General features: G+C 46.8%; 1 long non-coding RNA gene across 2 annotated transcripts; it reads right to left on the reverse strand.

Annotated features, from left to right (window-relative positions):
• Window positions 1-296: 296 nt before the first annotated feature.
• LOC109324739 lies at window positions 297-18,832 on the reverse strand. 2 transcript variants are annotated; one of them, XR_002104994.1, is made up of 5 exons: window positions 18,162-18,832; window positions 11,851-12,010; window positions 11,059-11,064; window positions 10,183-10,269; window positions 297-309 (listed from the first exon to the last, which is right to left on the reverse strand). It is a non-coding gene; the product is annotated as an uncharacterized LOC109324739 (long non-coding RNA). The 2 variants fall into 2 exon arrangements; XR_002104993.1 differs by lacking the exon at window positions 297-309 and having other exon boundaries at window positions 8,860-10,269.
• Window positions 18,833-20,682: the final 1,850 nt, after the last annotated feature.

Consider the following 20,682-nt stretch of genomic DNA (forward strand, 5'->3'; position numbering starts at 1 on the left):
GAGCTCACACCGCCACAGCTGGATCCTCCGCCGATGCCATAGCTGGATCCCCCGCTGCCACTGCCCACAACAGTTGTTTGGCCTGAGCTCACACCACCACAACTGGATCCGCCCCCGCTGCCATAGCTGGATCCCCCACTGCCACTGCCCACAATAGTTTTTTGGCCTGAGCTCACACCACTACAGCTGGATCCTCCCCCGCTGCCATAGCTGGATCCTCCGCTGCCACTGCCCACAACAGTTGTTTGGCCTGAAGTCACACTGCCACAGCTGGATCCTCCACCAATGCCATAGCTGGATCCCCCACTGCTGCAGCAGCTGCATCCGCCACTGCTACCACCTGCGATGACAACCTTTTGGGCAGAGCCTCCGCTGATGCCACTTGACAGTCCACCGCCATAGCTGGATCCACTGCTGCTCCCACCGGTCACACCAATCTTTTGGCCTGAGCTGCCACCACCATAGCTGGATCCCCCACCAATGCCACAGCCTGAGGATACAGAACTTCCGCCCCCATGGCAGGTTGAGCCCTGAAGACCTCCAGACTGGTGTGGGATCTCCTGGCAGGCAGTTTTCTGCTGGCTGGAAGACATTCTTCGGTGAAGCAGGTAAACCTAAAAGAACAAAAGTGCTCAGGGCTAGCAAACAGAGGAGATATTTTCTTATAGGATCATAGGAAGGTCAGGCTGGAATAGACCTCACAAGATCCAGTCCAGTCCTCTACTAAAAGCAGGATCATCCCTGACTAAACCATCCCAGTCAAGTGTCTCGTCAACCTGCTCCTGAAAATTTCCAGGGATGGAGATTCCCCAACCTCTTTAGGCAGCGTATTTCAGTGCTTGAACACCCACAGGGTCATGAAGTTCTTCTCCAACCAAAATTTCCTCCAGCTTGAGGCCAATGCTTCTAGGGCTGTCCCCTCCAGCCACAGAGCAGAGCCTATCTCCATCCTCTCTAACATCGTCCTTCAGGCATTTGAAGACTATTAATCAAATTCCGCCTCAGTCTTCTCTTTTCCAGACTAAATAACACTGGCTCTTCAACCGTTCCTTATAAATCATGCTTCCCAGGCCTGTAATTATTTCTGTTGCTTTCCCCTGGATTCTTTCCAAATTATCCACATCTTTCTTAAGTGTGGGGCCCAAACAGAACACAGTTTGTTCTTCTTTTATATACCATAGCTAAAAAATTGCTCAGTGCGAACAAGGCTCGGTCTATGAATCACTGCCCTGCCAGGAGCTTGGGGACTGAGGAGTTATCTAACTTTCATCTGATTAGGATTGTTTGCAGTTGGTTCAGTGTCTATTCCATAAATATTATAATTTGGGCTACAGCTTGGAGGGCCTATATGAATGCATAGACCTGTCTGAATCGTACTCAGGCCCCTTGGCAGATAAACAATGAAATTAAGGGGAAAGCTGCTGAAAGCTTATGAGTCTCATTGTTCCATGATGGACTCACACATTTTTCAGCTATTCTTAAACTCCTCGGGTTTTGAGGCTAATATCTCAGCAGACGTCAGGTTTGCCAATAGCCCTTTCCTTCTATTCCAACACTGTGGGTTGATAAAAGAAGCATCAAAGTGCCTGTCTGAGTATAAAGGTAAGCAGATTAAAGAAGAAAGTTTTTTAAATGAAATACACATTTCAGTGAAAAGTGTCACCCCAAACTGATGACAGAACAAGGAGCAATGGTTCTTATTTGCAGCAAAGGAAGCTGAGGTTAGATAGTAGGAAAAACTCTCGCTAGGAGGGTGGTGAAGCACTGGGACAGGTTACCCAGAGAGGTGATGGAGTCTCCATCCTTGGAGGTATTTAAGACCCAGCTTGACAAAGCCTTGGCTGGGATGATGTAGCTGGGGTTGGTCTTGCTTTGAGCAGGGGGTTGGACTAGATGTGACCTCCTGAGGTCCCTTCCAGCCTTCACTTCCTATAATTCTGTGATTATTTATTTAGTCAAAAAGTGTTGATTTTTTTGCTCAAAAGTGAAAATTTTCCCACTTGTAAAAATTTTTCCAACCAGCCTTTGTAGAAACCTCATCAGAGTAACAGGCACATATTTTACACTTGTCTCCTATTTTACAACAGTCCCAGCTACATCATCCCAGGCAGGGCTCTGAGTAGCTGTCTCATTTTTTTCAGCCTATCTGGAGCATCAGGGATGTACTCCAGCCAGTGAATAAATCCTGCATTGCATCAGAGCAATGAATGTTCCAGATCCTGAGAAATCAGGTTTGGAGGATGAGTGTCCATACTCACATCACCGGGCTTGCTTTTGCAAAGCATTTCTTGAAGTCTATGAATGAACTCAATGTATATCTAATAATAAAAGGAAGAAAAGATAAAATGACTTACCCACCGCAGGAACTGGCAACACGTGCAAGGGAAGCAAAGGCAAGTGAATGAGGAGCCTTGGGTCAAAAGACCTTTTATACGGTGGCTTGGGCTCTCCTACGGGAAGTGAGACACCCCCAGGAGAATGGAGATCAGTTTATTTGCCAGCCTAACCCTGCTTTTACTATGCACTTATGTTGACTTGTCATTTCAGATCAATATCTGTTGCCTGTATCAGTTGTTATGTTGTTTACAGATGTAATTGCTAATCCTTCCTAATGACTGTATTCCTGTGCTCTTGTGTTGAACTGGGGGGCTCCTGTGCTAATGGAGGTGCACTAATCCTCTCCCCAGGGCCTGCAGAAGCCAGTCATGAGCCTTAAGAACCAGCTGTACAGCTTTGTGCTCAGCTAAACTGTGCATTTGTGTTTGCTTCCTTCCATCCATGGCCACTTGGCCCTGAAACCTGCTCTACCAACACTATGCGTGCAACTGTAGGCCACGAGTGTGCACTATGCATGCAATGGTAGGCCACGAGTGCAGCTTCTTCATGCTCTCCTCAAATGCAGCCAATGTCACCCACCCATGTCTCTGCCACCGTTACAGCCCCCTGTTCTAAGGGCAGTGGGGTAGCACTCCTCACTCAATGGGACTAGGGTAGGTGCTAGGGATGTTTGGTGGAGCTGCTAGCATGGTGATGGTAGGACCAGGGTGTTTCAAGATGCCACCTGGGGAAGCAGGCAGCACTGCAGAAAGCCAGAGGCAGATGAAGCAGGGGCCTCGGCAGATGCTTTGGATCCTGGGGGATGAGACTAGGAGAGGGGTGTTGCTTGGGGAAGGGCATTGGGGAGGGAATCTGGCAACACAAGCTCTGCATTTAGCAGCAGGAATTTGTGTTCCCTTGAGAAGCTGTTAATGTTCAGATCTGGGGCCTTTTCTGCTTGAAACGACATTTGCTCTGCACATGGTCTTGGCCTCTAAGTAGGGTCCAGAGCTTTTTTCTTCAGCGCTGTGCGTACCTGCATGTATCTTAGGCTTTATACGGTGTTATACTCATCACATTAGTATCTGGGCAGTACAGTCAGTCTGGGCTTTCCCAGTGAAGCCCATTTTTGCTGGGTATTGTAGATGCATTAAAAGTAGAAGGTCAGCTCATGAGCAACGTGCAGCGGAGCCCTATAGGGTTGTGCTAGGCATGCTCTGAGCCTGCTTCCAGAGGACACACGCAGAGGAACATCTTGTTTGAGGATCCTGGTTAGATTTATTGGTAGAAACTTTGGCACGTGTGGACTTTAGGTGTATAGGGGGATTCAGCAGGGGCTTTGAGCATTGCACCCTTGGACATACATCCCATCCAAGTCCCAAATTAGGCATTTAGGCCGGGGGTGGGTAAAATGCGGCCTGCGGGCCAGATGCAGCCCACCAGGCCATTTTATCCAGCCTGTGTGGCCCCCACAAAATTTAGAAAATTAACATTTATTTGCCTCTGGCTGCGTGTCAGGTGGCCCTTGATGGCTTGCCAAAACTCAGTAAGTGGCCCTCAGTCTGAAATAATTGCCCACCCCGATTTAGGTCTTTTTGTGGATCTGGACCCAGCTAGGCATTGTGATGCACAACTCCTATGCTGCGTTGAAGGTCTGTTCTACAGCAGCTTGCCCGAGGTCTCCCAAGCCATAGACTAATACTCTAACCATCCCATGTTCTTCCTCTCGTGACAACTCTTCCCTCTCCATTGCTCCATTACCCTGCCACCCTCAGAGATCATTTGGAAAGAGATAATATTGACAGAGGAGATGGAGCCAGCAGGAATTTTGCCAAGATAAATAGTAAAACCAGCAGCATTCAGACACAGGCTCTAAAATAAATGTGGACAAAAGGAAAACAGTACTGAAGAGGAGTCTGGAGGAGGCTGCTTGGGATTGGGATCAGGGCCCTATTGGATGTAGCCTGGAAGACCATGAATTAATCTTCACTCTCCACCATCTACATGCATCTCCTTCAGGCTGGAGGGAGGAGTCTGGGTTGTTTTCCAGGCTGATTTCCATGTAGGTGGCCACCAGATAAGGTCATGGATCCTGTGACGCTGTGCAGTGATTGTCATCTATTAGCATGTCTGAAATTTTCTTCTGCCCGTGCTGCACCTGACGTCTAATTGCCCTGATGGCAGCGATCTGCCATCCAGCTGACAAGCAGCGTTGTCCTTGCTCACCAGGGGCTTGTGGGGATTCTTGATTTAAGATTGCAGGGTTCCTTAGGCTTCGTGCCAATGCCTCTAATCCAGCCTTCTGCTTCCCTGGCCACAGACCTGGGGGGTTCCAGCAGGCCACAGAACTTAGGCACCGTTTAAGCTACCTGGGAAAGAGCAATGCACAATGTGTCCAAACTGGAGTCATTTTCTTGTTGGAAACACTGGATGGAAACACTTTTTTTTTCATTTTGCAGCAGAAAATGTTGATTTTTTTTCCACTGGGACAAACATAAATCTGAAAACCAAACATTTTTCAGCAATTAAAATCTAGCATGTTCTTTTCCAAAGTTTCTAAAAATGGTGCTGTCTTCAATGAATAACTGAAAATATTCCAGCAAAACAGACACTGTCAGTGAAAGTCTTTTTTCTCTGGGTGAAAAAACATTTCTCTCTTTATATATAAAGAAAAGTTTAAGAGGGTAGACTCTTCACATAACTAATCAGGTGTGATTTTCTTTTCAAACAGGTGCTTCGATGTGCTCTGCTGGCATTCAAGAAATAAAATTGGTTGATGGTGCCACAACCACCACCTCAGCTGGCAGAGGATTCAAGATGGGGACCAGGTACTGCAATTTCAGGTGAACGCGTGTAGTGAAGGGTTGTAAGACACTCATATAATTTCCAGACTGGGCTCCAAGGGTATCTGTAGCACACACTACCCCAGGGCTCACATCAGCTTTTGAAACCCCAACAGATCCTCTTCCTGTGCCAGACTAAGGAGGAGGCCAACCTTGACTTTGTGCTCAATAGTGGTAAGTTCCCAGGCTCCCAGAACATGCTGGTTGCTTTTCCTCTGGGGTCTGACAGCTTTTTAGGGCTTTTTTATGCCAGCCTAGCATAGCAGAGCACACTTTGTCCCTATTTGCTTCCTGCACCAAGTTGGCCTGGCTTGATGCTGAGAAGCTATTGGAGTAATTCTGATTTTGTACCTCTCTGCAGGGTACAGGGCATATAGTGGAGCAGCATTTAAGGGGATGGGGATTTCAGAGAGAATTTGGACCCCTGTGTGCCTGTGATATGTGAAAATACTTTCAGCCTAGAATCAGGGCTCAGTTGTGTATTGCAAGGTGCGTGAGAGCAGGACGGTAACACCTATCCATATCTGCATCTGCATCTGCATCTGTCTGAGGAAAAGCATGCTGATGTTGGTTACTCCCACTGTCCTGTGATGAGTGGTTGTTGGGTGGAAAAGCTGTGACTACAGGAACTTGCACAGATAATAAGAGGCCCGGTTGCCCACGCCGTCATCTTTTAAAGTGCGCACAGTCAGAACAGCTCACCCCAGTGTGTTTTTGCGTGTGAACCACACATTGAATAATACCAAGATTTAACCTTTGTGCAACACTTTCCATTGCCAGCTCCCCAAGAGCTCTTCAGAGGAAGTCAGTGTTGCTATCCCAGATTGACAGATGGGGAAGCGAAGGCACGGTGGGAAGCTTAGTGTAGGAATGGGACCCTACTGCGGAGAAGGAAGTGTTATGTGGTGTTTATGGAGTCAGTCCAGGACCTGAAAGATCGTTTTTTTTCCTGGCTTGGTCACGTCATTCCTGTGTGATCGTGCGTAGGTCACTTCCATTCTCTGCTCCTAATCTTCCTAATCTCTAAAGCAGCAATAATGATCTGCTCACATGGAGGGCTGGGAGGGTTTAATCTCTACAATTTTGCAGAATGCCCGAGGCCAGAGCCTAGGATTTGGTCTTCAGTCTGTATCCAAGAACAAAACCACGTCATGATGAAACCGTGTGGCTGCAGTACTCCAGCGTGGTACGTTAGGGTGCATAGTCCATCGATGCACCAAAGACTGTCCTGTTTACTCATTTGTGACCCTGAAAACACACGCCTGTTTGCATAGGCTGTAGGATATTTTGGCTGGATACTTTGTTTTGGAACGTGCCGTTGCACTGGGTCGATTTATCTCAGTGGTTGGATGACAACTAATATATCTTATAGGCAGCAGAGGCAGTAGAGGTGGCTGAAAAAGCTCAGGTTTTTTGGTTAGGAAAAAGACCTTTTCCCTCAAAAGGAGTAGTTTTCCTGAAAGGTTTTCAACTTTTCATCTGTCACAAGAAATTGGTGCCATTTTTAGTTACTATCTTACAAAAAGGCTATGAGTAAGTGAAACAAAATTTGGGATATGACCATTTTTACGTTAAACATTTACAACAGTATCATGGGAACCAGGTCTGTATCAGACCACACCGTATCAATATGACTGAAAATGGTTTACTTTAATTAAAAAATAAATCAAAGCCAACATTAAAGAAAACATGAATGCAATGTTTCTTCCTAACATTTTGACCCATGGTTTCATCCTCAGAAAGACATTTATTTCACATCAGATGAGCAGGTTTAACCAAACAGGGAGGTGGCTCCAGTGGGTTATGCTGTGTGCCTGGATCATGTTGGCTTGTGCAGCTCAGAGCACCCCCCGCATCTGTGCTGCCTTGCTACAGAGTTTAGAAAAGGAAAGGTTTATTTTACTTTCCAAAACATTGCCAGAAAGTGCCATACTGAATGCAAAGCTTCCCTTCTAGGGAAATTCCTTTTACCGTCCTATGCATGGAGGGATAGGAATGAATGGATGTGTAGTGAATTTGAGTCAGGTTACTACTAACCCTGAGTGCATCTTAGATCCTTTGTGTCTTGTGTCTGGATCACAAAAGGCTGCACAGAGCCTGGAGGGTCATCCCTGAATGGTGCAGAGCTATGTCCCGCCAGGAAGGACCCCGCAGCTCTCTGCTAATGGAGCCCTAAACTGGTGCAGGGTCTGCTCTGCTGACTGGTGCATGGGGAGCAAGTGGGCAGTGCACAGGGCAGAGCAAAGTCCCTGCCTGTTCCCTTGTTCCTCTCAGCCCCTTCCCTATTCTCCTGTTTGGGCAGAGAATGAGTATGGGACATGCAACCTTCTGGTCTTCGCCTGTACGCAGCTGTCACAGAGAACACACCAATTAAGTCATTGCTATGTATTGGGGGTGATCTTATATCCATGCTCCTTAAATGTAAGTCCTTATTCATAGATTCATAGCTGTTAGGGGCTGGAAGGGACCTCCCGAGATCATCAGGTCCAGCCCCCCTGTGCTTGGGCAGGAAAGACTGCTGGGGTCAGATGACCCCAGCAAGGTGAGCATCCAGATGTTTTTTGAAGTTTTCCAGAGTAGGTGATTGTACCACCTCTGGGGGGAGTCTGTTCCAGACCTTGGACACCCGAACCATAATGAAGTTTTTCCTTATGTCCAATCTAAAGTGATATTCTAGCAATTTATGATAGTTATTCCTTCTTTTCCCCTGGGGTGCTTTCATGAACAGATGCTCCCTCAGATCCTGATGTGCGCCCTTTATATACTTACAGGCTGTCACCAAGTCCCCTTTTCATCTTTTCTTCTCCAGTCCCATGTCCTTATCCTTTGGTGATGGTTTGAATCCTAGTTTGGTTGACATCTTTTCCCTCCTAGGCTCCTGTTATGTAGAATACCCATTTGAGCATTTGGGGATAAGAGGTTATCCCTAAGATAGAGAGGAAGAGTTTAGCCTTGCAGTGGGTTTTGATTGAGAGATAAAGTCTAAATCTGAAGGACTCCCACTCCCTTAAACATGGGACTGCTGATCCCAGGTGGATTTCTACCCCAGATCATTTGCTTTTCAAATTTTCCCATACAACTTCTACCTTGTTCAATATTCTTCTGTTTGGCATGGCTGTGGTATGGAAATTGAGCTCTATCTAGAAGCACTTCCATGTCAGTGAGCAGACTCTCAGATACTCGAAGGACGTGTGGCAGCATGAAATGGTCAGAGAATGGAAGATACATGAACCTTTATGAATGGTATGTGCTAGCCTTGCATCATCTAGAAGGCTACTACGTGGGGGTTGGATTAGAAGACCTCCTGAGGTCCCTTCCAACCCTAATTCTTTGATTTATCTATCCTGGTATCATCTTCATCATTAGTAACAACAGTCTGCTGCTCACTCATGTTGTGGGATGGCCACGTGTGCAGTCCAGACTCTTCCAAAACCAGCATATGCAAAGACCATAGAAACAGAAGCAAGGAACGATTCCTACACGTGGGTCTCTTGAGTTCTCCAGGCCTCATATCTGACTATCTCTACTGCATGTTGCTTTCAGAGTGAACCCTGTAGACTCACCCTGTAGCTGGATTCAGCTCAGAAGACCCCTTACCCCTCTCTGTTTTTAATAGACCAGGGTCTTTACTCAGAAGAAAACTATGGTAAAAAAGGGGAATGCATTCAGGGCTTGAGAAGAACCACCTAGACACCTAAACTCTCCAGAATGACAAGTTTTATTGTCTCATGCCTATAGCCGGACACTGAAGCTGGAGATCAGTATGTGAAACCAACCTTACACCAGCCTGCACACCATATTTCTCATTAAAAGTGCATTGGAGATGCACAGCCAGTTGCATCAGGAATGAGGGACTCGGCAGTGGTACATGCAAAGCATGGTACGTTTCAGGCGGTGGGAGGTCATGAGGTGCTTGCCATCAGGGTTGCTTGATTTGGACATTGCTAGGCAGTGGCTACTTCTGCTGCTGCTGCAGGGGCCACTGAGGGGGCTGCTGGGTCTCTTGCAGTGAAGAATCCAGAAGCAATGAAGAAGATTAATTTTTGGTAACCAGAACGAGCTATATTATAAAGCAATTTACTTTGTCCCGCAGCACAAGAAAGCAAAAAAAAAGTTGAGAGGAGTGAGGATACTTGGAAGATGAGAACTTTTCATACAGTATTTAAGGCCTCCTTCTGGAAGTAAGACATGCTCTGGGACAATGACTGGTTTATTTACCAGCCAAACCCAGCCTCAGCTGCCCACTTGCTTGGCAGCATCTTTTGACTTGTCATTTTTGATGAACATCTCCCTTCCACAACCCTTGTTGTTTTAAGCCATATAAAAAGACCAGTGGAGGGCCTGCCTGCTTGGGGGAAATGGGGAGAAGCAGAGGTGCTCTTAAATTGGTGGCTGAAACAGAAACTAAGCCTTTGAATCTGTGCCACCAACAAGGAAAGGGCTCGGGGAAGCTTTTGTACTCATTTATCTTGAGTACAAAAACAATCATTTCAGAAAGTGTTTCTAAAGACCTTAAATGTGAATAACGTAAGCACCGTGCTGTTCATATTGATCTACGGTTGTGAGGATGGCCTGACATAATTGGTTCATGGTGATCATTGCTGGTAGTCTATTATGTATATCTGATGACACCCACAATGTGTCAGGGGCTGTATAAAAAAAAAGGACTGGAAAAAGCAATGAGTTTTTGCCATGAGGAGCCTATAAAAAAGACAAAACACATTGCTCCAAATGCTCTGCTGTTGTAAGTCTGGGTTATTTCTCTTATTGAAGCTGATTTGTAGCCAAGGAACATGTGGCTCATAGGAAGATGGGCACAGGAGGGAACCAAACTACAAATGACTAAGATCACTGTTGTTCATAGGCTGCAGTGCAAGAGTAACTGTTTTATTATGGGTGAGCTGTTTTTTACCAACCTTGTCATATCATTACAGCTTCTAGGCCGTGTGCAATTATACCATCCAATGCACCCTCCGCCCATGGTGATGACTTAGGGATGGTACAGGGATCCTTTGTGCCTTACTTTGCAGATCACCCCAGTACAGCTGGCTCCTCTTTTTGCGCAGGAATGGGCCATCTTTAGAGACATCTGACAAAAAATAACTGCCGCCTAGCAGTGAAGAGTAGTTATGTTAAGCACGCAGCTCAGAGCAGCTCTGAGTGTGTTGCATAGGGCTGGGCTCAAGGTCTCAGTACTGGGAGACCTGAGAGCATTGCAGAGGGGATATACAAGTCTGCTGTGAGGCCCGTGGAGACACTTCTGAGTTGTCCACTTGCCTAATTGCCAGTCCTGGCATACTCAGGGAGGAGCATCTGGGCACGACTTCTTTTGTCAGAGGCAGGCCTGGATTTTGGAGGGAAGCAGTGTAAACACAACCCAGTCAGCCCATTGACATTGGTATAAGTCTGTTTCATAGTTTCATAGTAGCTAGAGTCGGAAGGGACCTAGGTAGATCATCTAGTTCACTAGAGTGAAAAGATTTGTGTTGTAGATTTACTGATGTCCTACGACTTTTGTGTGCAGACAGAGCTCAGGGTCACTAGGGAGTGGTGTGGTGACCAGTAATTGGCTTCAGACCCTTAGAAGGGGGTGTAGTGAATTGCTTTGTCCTGATTTCTACTGTAGACCCAGCAGCTTGTATGCTGCCAAAGCCTTATGAATAATAGTAAGAGCGGCAGCAACTCCAGTTTGGGTGCACAGGTTGCGGTTGTTCTTCATACCCTTAAATCACAAAATGAAGGACTAAAAATATCACTTACAGTGCCTAAACTATACTCCTGAACCTTCAGGCTGACTCTCTTATGGGCCTGTGCTTCGGGCAGTGTTCGTTTGCCGCCTGTAATGGAATGAACCTCCAGCAAATTCGGTAACGTTCCCCGTACTGAAACAGGGTACCACCGACTTCTGCTGGGTGTGCTGCAGTGCACCTTGGGGCTCTTCTGCTGGATGCGAGCAGGTACCGGTTGAGGCTGTATGTGTTTGGGGAGCAGACAACTGCAGTGTTTATTTGAGGAGTGGAGATATACATTTTTTACATAAGCTTGCTTAGACTATAAGTTCCTTGGGACAGGAGCTGCATCACACTCTGTGTTTGTACAGCACCACGCACAAATGGAGGTCCATGCTTGGGACTCCCACATCCTACCACAGCATTACTGCTACTGCCGATAGCTTGGGGTTGGGAAAGAGTTTAAAGAAATCACCAAGAAGACAGTGCTCTCAGGAACTGCAAGCTGTAACGTCACTTCTGCAACACTTGTTTTTGCTGTGGTGTCCACTGGGCTCTCTGATCTGCTGTCCAGTGAGGAAACTTGACCTCCGGGTCTAGGTGGTCCCTGTCATGGCCAGATGAGCCATTGCCCCTGCTTTGGCTTGACAAGCCCTCATTCTGATGGCTTGATGAGCCTCCACCTTTCCTGTGGCAGTCTCCACCACTACCACTGCTGGAACATCTCCTGGATGGCTGTGGGCCACCAGGGCAGTCACTTTCCTGTTGGGACCATGCCTTCCTGAGATTCAGGTAACCATGCGAAAACAGCAAAGTGGGGGATAAAATCTGTCTTGCAGTTTCCCCTTCTCAAGGCAGGTGAGGGAAGATCTCATTTCCCTCTGTTGATTGCACCTGCCTGTTTTTCTGAGCTCAAGCGCTGTCTTGAGAAGATACCCCAGGTTGCCTGACCTCTGGTAGACGCTGCTGCTGCTCCTACCTATGAGCAGGGTGGCAGAAGGTTGCTGAGAGGCTGCTGATTATGTTGTTGCTTATTTGTAGTTCCTTATTATAGAGGGGGCTCCTGCAGTGGGAGATCAGGATCTTGTCAGCATGATGAGGACACATTACCCAAGTTGCTCCCTGTATAAAGAAACAAGACAGGATGATCACCCCCAGGTCATGGATGGAGAAGCAAAGTGCAGAGAGAACAGAATGGCTTGTCCAGAGCCCCAAAAGGAGTTTGTGGCTGAGCCAGGGATTTCACTCCAAAACCTTCATAAAATCATAGGATCATAGATAACGAGGGTTGGGAGGGACCTCAGGAGGACACATCTAGTCTAACCCCCTGCTCAAAGGAGCAGCCACAACCAGATCACCCCAGGCAGGGCTTGGTCAAGCCAGGCCTTGGCCGGGGCCTTAAGCACAAGCGACTCTTTCCTAGCTCAGAAGAAACACTTTCCCATTAAACGGAGCAGCTCAGACCCTGCCAGGCAACAAGATGCCTCATTTTACCCAGTCCCTCTTGTGCAGGGCCCTGTCTTCTAAAACTTTCTCATTGATTTCATGCGACATCTCCCAGCTGCAGCGAGCAGGTTTGAATGGCCTCATAGCAACGACACCGCACAGCAGCCTGGGATTTTGGGCTGGCAAAGCTGCATTGGGAGGGTGGGGTATAATTAGCAAGAGGGAGGATTAGGCAAGGAGACTCATTCAAATGTTTTCATGACATGTTTGCTTAATACTCTCTTGATGGCACCCCACGTGCAGGTTAGGAAAGAGCAGAGATCACAGGGCCCTGCCCCACACATGGCTCTTTGGTAAGGGAAGGACAGTAATTCTGTCAAAGAGTGCCATTAAGCAGGCACCATTTCTCAGGCCAGCTACAGGTACTACACTTTTACCAGTATAAATGATTGTAAACCGGTCTATCCCCGTAACAGAAGTTTGGCATGCATAAACTGGTTTAAACAGGGCAGGATCTGGTCTAAGATTTTCCCCCCATTGCCACTAAAAGGCAAATGTATGTCCTGTTTGCTGCTTATCTAAACTATGCCGTTTCCAGAAAACCATGCGACTTAGATCAAATCTGCCTTGGGCTTTATGACGGTCTGTACCTAGCCTCATTGTCTAGATACACACATGTGATACAGCTACTGTGAAGTCATACCTGCTGCAGGTCTCGTATGAAAACCAATCATTTTCCCTTCAGGTTCACAAACTTATTCATCTTTTAGGGGCCAGTGGTACCTCCATATCCCGTGCCCCCTTATGCTGGGGATGGTGTGGAACTATATCCAAGGCTTGGGTTTTCCCAAGCCTCACACTGCTTTAGAAGCATGAGTCCCTGTGACTTTGTGCCTTACTTTGCAGATTTTCCATGGGATTTGGGGGTCTTGGGAATCTCACCAGTAGGGGCATGTGCCTAATGCTCTTAGTCGCCTCATATCTAGGCACAGGATGATTTTGTGTGCTGCTAGGTGTTATTTGCATTACCAGACTGACTTGGAGCCTGATCCCCGTTACAGTAGGTGCTGCAGAGACACGGAGCAAGACCTTCCATGCCCCAAGACATTCATGGGACTCCTTGCAATTTAAGAACAAAACAAGCCTGTAAACAGCCCAGGAGAATCTAAGTCAGGTCCAGGCACATGATCTGCACATCATTAGGGTCAAGTTTTCTGTGCCTTCCTGCTGGATGAAGTTGTCGCAGGGCGGGTTCTTCTCACCTGCCGCGATGCTCACCAGGACAGTTTGGAAGTCCTACCATTCTCCTTTTCCTCTGTAAGTTAGGAAGAGAAAGGGCCGCGAGGGACAAGGCGGTATGGACGCAGCTCATGTTCCCAACTCTGCTGCTGCTTTTGGTGGGTGGCCTTGATCAATTTTCCTTCTCATGCCCCAGTTTCCCCCCATTTTGTGAAGATGTGGTTGATAACACAGAGCTGTGGATAAACAGGCCCTTTGATTTTAATGAGATTCTCCATGTTTATCCCAGTGTGGGAGGAGAGCTGTAAACTGGAAAAAAGCACAGTTTTCCAGCGATTCATCATTCTGGTTTAGTTGCTTTTGGTGTATATAAGGGAAAAGTGAGTCTTCTGAGTGTCTCACTCTTGCCAGAAGTCAGAATAGCTCTGGCAGGGCACAGAAGAGAAACCTTTAGCTTTTCCTTTCACAGTATTAATCTGGAAAAACAGCAGCTTTGTTGCCCTCCCTGTATACAGCTCCATGCAGTGCCCTATGCCAGACTCTGCTCTTACATCTGGTTCGCTTTGGTGCCCTTCCAAAGGCTGCGTTGGAGGTCTGGTTTGCAGTAGCATGAAGGGAGAATCAAGCCCTTAGACCTGCATGAAATGGGTGGCAACACTGCTGGGAGTTTCACACTTCTCCAGGAACAGGGGCTAATCCTATTTCAGAGCTGGCTGGGAGTTAGGGACCCACGGGGCTGTGATGTGGAGTTTGCAACAGTCTGCTGTGTCCTGCTGACATTCCTTATTTTTATTCCATTTTACTTTGCTCCGCTCCTTAACTGCTTCTGTGTCCCTGGTATTTGAGTCTCCTGTGCTGAATAATCCAGTGTCAGCATGATTTTTCCCCCTTCCATGGGACAGAAATATGAACGGAGAGAAATCCAGATGTGGTGTGGCAGATGACTGTCATGATCTGGGACAGGGGGCCCAACTTTTTTGGCAGTTGTGCAGCAAATTGGCCCTGAACGCTACCTGAGAGTTTCTCTGATCCCCTTCTTCTGCCTGATCTGCTGCTCTGCTTTCTGCTCCCTTCTCTGTGCTCCCTGCCTGGTGCCCTGCTGTGCTTTCTTCTTCCTATCCCCTGCTTGATCTACTGCATGCCACACACTGAGGCTGCCTGTAACACTTATGGCACTCACACCACGGTTTGGTTACCCCTGATTTAGGTTACATATGTAGAGAGAGGTCATTCCAGTCTCTATCCTGAATTTCCCTGTATGAATCACAGTAATAAAAAGAGCATCTGTTACTAATTTACATCTCAGTTAACTTAGAAAGCCTCCTGAGTCATATGTGAATGCTCATGATACATACAAAATTGGAAAAGCAAGGGCAATAGCAATGCATTATTCTTGTAATTACTCCTAATTAACAAGCAAATCAATTAGGAAACTATTTTCCCATCTTGAAAAACTTCTGAGATTTCAAAATATTTCCCATTCTGCACTGGAAGGAAAGACAGGACCTTTCACATTTTTCTACCAAAATAAGAGATCTCAACACAGCCAGTATCCAGCTACAACCCGGGTGCATGTTCTGAGCAGGGGGCTGCACTGCATTTCTCATTTTTCCATGGAAGACCTCAAAGCTTTGGTTTTACTCTACTATGATACAGCCACACCCCTGAAGCCTCGATCAGGTTGTCAGGGTGGAAATGTCACTCCTCACCCTGCTCTAAGCCATTGGAGGAAATGCAATGTCACAACTGTGATTTAACATGCATTAGAAATGGGCCAAGGAGGAGGATGCTCATGTATAAGACAAGGCCTTGGCAGAGGTGGCAGCAGATGAAGGGAACAATAATCTCAGCTAAACATCATCTGACACAGGTGGAACATATAGTGCATCCCCGGCTCCTCTTTATTCATAATCTTTGTCCCTCGTCCTACTGCTGTGATTAACACCATCTATATGTCCCATGCAGTCATTGTATTCCTAATTGCTTTAGTTGCATATGTAGTCATATCCTGTTGGTGGTTTGTTTTTGGGGGAACTCCTCAGTCCTCTCAGCAGGGAGCTCTTACTCCATAATCAAGACTATCCGGTTTGACTGCCCAGTATCAGTCTGGAGGGAATGGGAATGTGATTCTGATCTGATAGGGACTGGCCAAGAACCATCTTGTGGGCCCTGACTCAGGATTCAGGACAGCATTAAGGTATCCTGAATTTGAGCCTGGGGTTCTAAAAACTTGAGGAAATGGGTTTTAAAGGAGAGGTGACAGCCTCTAAGGAAGAATGGCACACCAAAAAAAAGATAAATAACAAAACTATGACCCCAAAGTAGGTGCCAACATCTAGACAAATGATCAGACATCTTAGTAAGGCGTAGGCTTTTCAAAAAGGGCAGAGCACAGGCAGGTCTCAAGAATTTCCATGCAAATTTACTTTTAGGCAGGTCCCTCTGGGAAGTAGCAGGGATGGGATTGTCTAAAGCAGCTGTGGGATTTGGAGTACAAGTCCCACTAACAGCCAGTGGTACTTGTGGTCCTAAGACCTGCCCTTATTTTTGAAAAACTTCCATCCCTAAGCCATGTAGTTATCTAGGCAGAAAACAGTATAGATCACAGAGGCACCTGGCTTCTGAACTCACACCAGAGCTGGAAAACTGAGAGCTGGAGGCTGGCCCTTAAAGGAGTTGCAATAAGGTCTCAGATTGAATGAATACCCTGGATACCACAAGGTACCAATGACCCACCCAAGCTAGTGTAGGTGATTTACAGACCTCCAAAAAAGCCACATGCTGGCAGAATCTGCTGCTCTTGCTGGAGGACTCAGCTAAAAACACCGACTCAACTAGTAGCAGTTGCACCTGTGCTACGTGCTGCATGACTCCAAGAGCAAAGCACACCCTATTCTCCAGGAAGCAGTATTTAGCCCCCCGTCCCCAAGCTTTCAGGTTAGTTTGCTGGGGGTTTAGACCTGTACTAGGATAACTTTCTTAAGGGAGAGCTCGTTCAGTCCCTTACATAGGCTTGGTCTAATACTCCACAGCTGTGAGTGCTGTACCCAGGTGGCAAGGAGGAGATGTATTTATGAGCAGGCCTCAGAACTGCTTTTGTCATAATGTAGAGCTGATCCTAAGGGACTGCCTGCAGTGCTCTACAGAAAGGTGAAATGGCTTGGGGGCTGGTGAAGCTGGGGCATGATCTTGGGGTCAGGATCAGAGTTTGGAAGGGTAGCTAGGCAGCCAGAGGTGCAGGCAGATACTTAAAGTAGCCCCAGCTGCCTCTAATCTGGGCACTTCTATAACTAAAAATCTTGCCCTCTGCATTCTCTGAGCCTCAGTTCTGTACTCCAAAAGGGAGGGGTGGTGTTTGTTTTCTTCCACTCTCTATGGCCTCATCATAAAACCTCAAGCCTGGGCAGGACTGCAAGGAAATATAAATACAGAGTGTGCTAAGACCCTCCGTAACTCAGGTTCCAGGTGGCTCAGGTTGAGCCCTTGATTGTCAGAGGTCACTTGCACTAAGTCTGACTAATGACCAGGTGACTGAAACAGGTTTGTGACTGCTCTCGGTGGAAATATGACCTCTTTTCCTACCCCTCTGTATTTCACAGGAGCTATATTAATATTGTACCCATGCAGAGGCCATAACACAATGTACATGCTCTTCTACATCACTGGACCCTGGTAATATTGCAATAATCTACCTTTGTCTATGCTAGCAGGAGCTTGTAGGCAGATGCATGGTGCAATAACAATAAACCTGCTTTGAGAACCTCCCTCTTCTGTTTTGCTTTCTCACACCCATGCTCCTTTACCAGCCAAGAGCCCTGCCCCATGCAATAGTTCAGATTATCCCTTAGAAATGAAAGAGGGAGCTCATTTGTTTGACTCACTTATTTGCAAACAGTCTTAGACTTCTGATCTGAGCTCAGTGGTGATACAATAATGATTTTTTTTTTAAAGGCACCTTCTATGCATAGGAAAAAACCCTCCACAATTGTTTTGTAGGAATATCTCAAGAGGGATTTTTGTTTTACTTTTCCCCCCTCTTCTTCTCCCCTGCCCCCCAAGTGTTGCCAGATCTCATGATTTTTGGCGTTGTTCTTAAAGTCTGTGGAAAAACTTAGGGAGGGGTGTAAAAGAAGGAGCTAAGGTGTTTTGTCCCCCCCCCCCCCCTTTCCAAAGTGTAGACTTCAAGAACAATGCCAAAAATGATAAGAGTTGGTGGTACTGCTCATCCATCTTAGCTGGAACCCATGCAGGATTTTGCTGGGCTGAGTCTCTTTTATTCATTGCATTTGTGCACTGCTTTTGTAAATGGATAGAAATAATTATGAAGGCTATGGGAAGGATGCCTGGTGGGGCAAAGAAGTGGCACTGTCATGACAGCAGGAGGTGCTGTTTACTCCAATTCAGTACCTAGCCAGAGCCACTGTGGGGTGCTGCTAGACTTATTATTGAAATTCAGGTCAAACCAACACCTATCTTGGGGTGTAGCTGGTAAAGATCCCATAAGATCTCTTCAAGGGACTGGCTGTTAATTGCCATGTTTGAGTTGCATTTCATTCTGGATAGTTACTTTTCAAGCTCCAAAACTTACCCTTGGAAGTGTCAGGTGAACATGGGCTGCTGCTTTACCCTCCTGAGGCAGTGTCTGGTGTGAAGTTGTGGTACCCTCCTTGGGTAGCTGTCCATCTCCAGCTCAGAGGTGGTTGCATTTCAGCAGTGGGGTCGGCATATGTAGCGCAGGGTAGGCAGAATGAAAATCTCCCCAGAAATAGAAAGGCTTAGAGGATATTTTGCAGTTCTATCCTTTTTTTATTTTAAAACAGCATTGCATGCCATGACATCCTGTGATTGCCTCTGCTGACTCCTTCTGCAGTAATCCTATTTCAACAAGTACCACTGGTGTCCGTTTTAAAGCAGGGAAAATCTGGAGAGGTCTTTCAGGACATGGAGAGTGGCTGCTTTCCAAACTCCTTCCTTAGAGCAAAGAAGTGCATGAGTAGAGAAATCCTGTACTCAGCAAAGGCAAACCTCCCTGGCGAGTCTGCTTGTTGGAGTCGTGCTCACGTCGGCAAGCAGCAGGATCTCCTGGCTGTGCTCCTATCCTGCAGTGCAATCATCTGTAATCTCTGCTTTTTCAGCCTGTGTATCTGCCTGTCTCAGACAGTCTGCTGAGGGCTTGGTGGACAGGGGACTGCAGGGCAAGTGCTGGAAAAGCAAATGCAGCAGCTCTTCTCAGTCAGTGCTCCCTCCAGCTGTAGCTGGAAAGGGGTGGGAACCCTAGTGTGGGATTTAACCCTTCAAAACCTGTGCTGCAGGCTGGTTTGGAAAGGACTTCATTATCATTATTATTTTTTTGATTGGGTATTGCAAGGCTCAGGTGTTACGCTAGAGGGCACCAAGGAACCCCAAATACTCAGAGGATCCCTATATTAATGGGTAGAGCACAACACTGCTTTGTAGGTCTGTTTCCTCTCTTTAACCGACTGTCTGCGCTGCCTGGAGGAGTTCACAATAATTCTCTGACAAGCCCAGGGAGTCTCTCATTAAGGCTATCCCAGTACTCTGCACTGGGCATTTGCAGGTCCGAGAAGAAATTGCTGGGCATTTGCTGCTTATGTGCAGCTTTGCTCTGTGGCGCATGACACTATGTACAGTGCACCCACTGCAGGAGGCTCTCAGGTGCTCTTTTCCTGTCCGTGGGGCCAGGATGGAAGTGGAGGGAAGATGACTTCACACTATCAGTTTGGTCCTCTGGGGTGATAAAGAGCCCTCCTTGGCCCTTGGTATCAATACAAGCAGGCTCAGGACTGCGCTGATTTGCAGGGCTTTTTGCTACAGGGTCCTATCCTTGTTACCCAGTTCACTCTGTCCATATTCTTGGTCTGCCCCATTCATCAGAAACTGGGACCAGGGCTGTTCAGCGTCCTCATGCCTAATCTACACCAGGGCTGTTCCTACTCCCTTGAAGGCCCATTTTTGCTTTTGGAGCAAGCAAGACGGTCCTCACTGTTCAGTCGAACTGGCTGGCCCATTCTGAACTGGCAGCAGAGCAATGGAAAATCAGTGCTGAGAGCTTTCTAAGCCACTGGATTGTCATTATTACGTAGTGTGATATTGAGCACAGTGGCTTTCTCTGGTCCCATTGCATCAGTGACTTAAGCCACTAATTAGATGTTAAAAAAACCACACATGGCTACTTGGCAGGAGAGGCCTGACTCATTATTTTATATCCACCAAGTATTGGGACCTGGAAACCTGTCTGAAACGTTCATACCCACAGGGGGCACCTCTGAGCTTTCAAAGGCCACATTACTCAGCTGAGAGCTAATGCAACTCCAAATTGCAGGCATATCTGTAGCCATGTGTTTCCTCAGGTCTCCCTGCTCATTCACAGTTTTTGAGCTTCTTTCTAAAATGGCAGGTTTCCAGAATTGGTGATTAAGTTGCTCTGATTCATCTGCCTAGCTCATCAGTTTAGTCTGCTGAGCCCTGTTGCTCTTGTTTAAACCATAATATTAAAAAAAAGGAACAGTGAATCACTTGAGGACATGTATAAACATACTGTAGAATAATTGATTGCCCAAAGGCATCTCCTACTGGCAGCTGAATAACCCCAAATCAGCATTTCCCAAATGATGTAATGCCAAAATGTGTTAAATAAGCCATTTGAGGCATATGAATTAGTTGGGTATTCCAAACACTGCATGAATCATTTACTGCCATTCATTTAATGCCGCCAGTGAATGGTGCTGAATATTATTTCTAGACAGATTTTATTGTAAAGATACGGTCAGAGAGGGTTACAGGTGATTTTTGTGGGTTCCTATCTCGTGCAGAACTGGGACTCGGGACAGCTGGGTTCCAGTCTGCTGTGGAAGCTGTTATGAACCACAGCTTTGCCATATAGCAAATTGGTGCTGATCTTGCCGGTAACCAATGCCAAGATCTATGGGTGCAAGGCCACGGTATAACAGACAAGGATAAATATAAGGAAAGAACACACACTGACCAAGGCATTGTTCTGAATTGCCATATTTAAGAGGTCATGTGCTGCTTGAGAGTTGGACATAGCCAAAGAAACCCTTTGAAAGACCGCCCAATATCAAAATCAT

The sequence above is a fragment of the Crocodylus porosus genome, unplaced genomic scaffold, assembly GCF_001723895.1.
Source record: "Crocodylus porosus isolate Cpor-Errol unplaced genomic scaffold, CroPor_comp1, whole genome shotgun sequence".
NCBI lineage: Eukaryota > Metazoa > Chordata > Crocodylia > Crocodylidae > Crocodylus > Crocodylus porosus.